Raw genomic sequence first — 1,355 nt, 5'->3', positions numbered from 1 at the left:
AGCGCTGGTGACCCCACAGGGACCCACGCTGGAGCCGTCTGCTCCTGAGGGACTGCACCCTGTGGGAAGGAGGGACCCTCACTGGAGCAGTGCATGGAGGACTGTCTGCCGTGGGAGGGACCCCAGGCTGGAGCAGTGAGGAGTGTGAGGAGTCCTCCCCTGGGGAGACAGCGAGTGATGAACTGACCCCAACCCCATTCCCTGTCCCTTGCACTCCCCTGTGGGGAAGGAAGTAGGGAAAATCGGGAGTGAACTTGAGCCTAAAAGAAGGGAGGGGTGGGGGGAAGGTGATTTAAGATTTAGTTTTTATACCCTACTCTGATTTGATTGGTAATAAATCAAACTGATTTCCCCAAGTTGAGGCTGTTTTGCCTGTGATGGTAATTGCTGAGTGATCTCCCCCTGTCCTTATCTCAACTCACGAGCCTTTCGTTATATTTTATCTCCTCTGTCCAGCTTAGGAGGGGAGTGGTAGAGCGGCTCTGGTGGGCACCTGGCATCCAGCCAGGGTCAACCCACCACAAGCATTAAAACTGAATGGTTGAGAACACCACAAAAGGTCTGGAAATGACCACAGTTATGCATTGATCCTGAAAATTACCCTGTATGGACAGCTCTTCCCCAGGAACCAAAGCCCTGCTGATTGAAATAGAGCTCCCCGGGGGCACTGGGATCCACCTGCCAGGAATATCCCACTCCCCAAATCTGCAATTCTCCCACAGTGATGTTATACTTCAACGGTATTTTTATTTCCTGCTTTGCCTGTTGTGGTTTTAATATAGAAACAAGCTATAAATGCAAGACCTTCACGGTGCTTGTTGGAAGGCTTCTTCTGGTCTCAGAGATGCTGAGAACCCTCTGGGACCGGGAAAGCTCTGCGTTTTGCACTCTGCCCTATACCATGAAGACTTGGCAAAATACCAGAGCTCTTCAAGATGAAGTCAGTGATTAAATAAACCGCCGGCACTGTGAGCCCATGCACCAGAACTGCAGCAGCAACGACACTGTAACCGGCTCTCCACTGTAACGTAAGTGCACTCTGAAAAACAACAGGCATTATCTCCTCTGCACGCTTACACGCCTAAATACCGCCGAGGGGACGGAAAAGGCAAATCTCCCCCCTCATCGAGCTACCTGGAAGGCCACACCGAAAAGCTGCTTGTGGTCACGCTCCTACAGCTCCCTCCGGAAGGGCGCTTTAACCAGCTAAGACAAGGCAGGGGGTCGCCTTACACCCTCCCAAGTGGCAACACACCGCCTTTGGAGACTTTTTTCCCTCAGACCAAAAGCGGGCAGCGCTCGCCCCCCCTCAGCGGGCAGCTACGCCTGTAACCGCCCTCCACCAACAACCGCCA

General features: G+C 53.0%; 1 protein-coding gene across 1 annotated transcript in view; it reads left to right on the top strand.

The window, feature by feature from the left end:
* The first annotated feature begins 271 nt into the window (after positions 1–271).
* CSTF1 (cleavage stimulation factor subunit 1) overlaps positions 272–1,355 on the top strand; it is a 26,995-nt gene continuing 25,911 nt past the window's right edge. The window contains exon 1 of the mRNA XM_035900889.1: positions 272–276. The gene's annotated coding sequence lies outside the window, so the exon portion shown is untranslated. The remainder of the gene's footprint in view (positions 277–1,355) is intronic.

Source organism: Egretta garzetta, unplaced genomic scaffold, assembly GCF_000687185.1.
Source record: "Egretta garzetta isolate BGI_Z169 unplaced genomic scaffold, ASM68718v1 scaffold188, whole genome shotgun sequence".
Taxonomy (NCBI): Eukaryota; Metazoa; Chordata; class Aves; order Pelecaniformes; family Ardeidae; genus Egretta; species Egretta garzetta.
The sequence above is the reverse complement of the archived record's forward strand: the minus strand, read 5'-3'. Positions and strand labels throughout refer to the sequence as shown.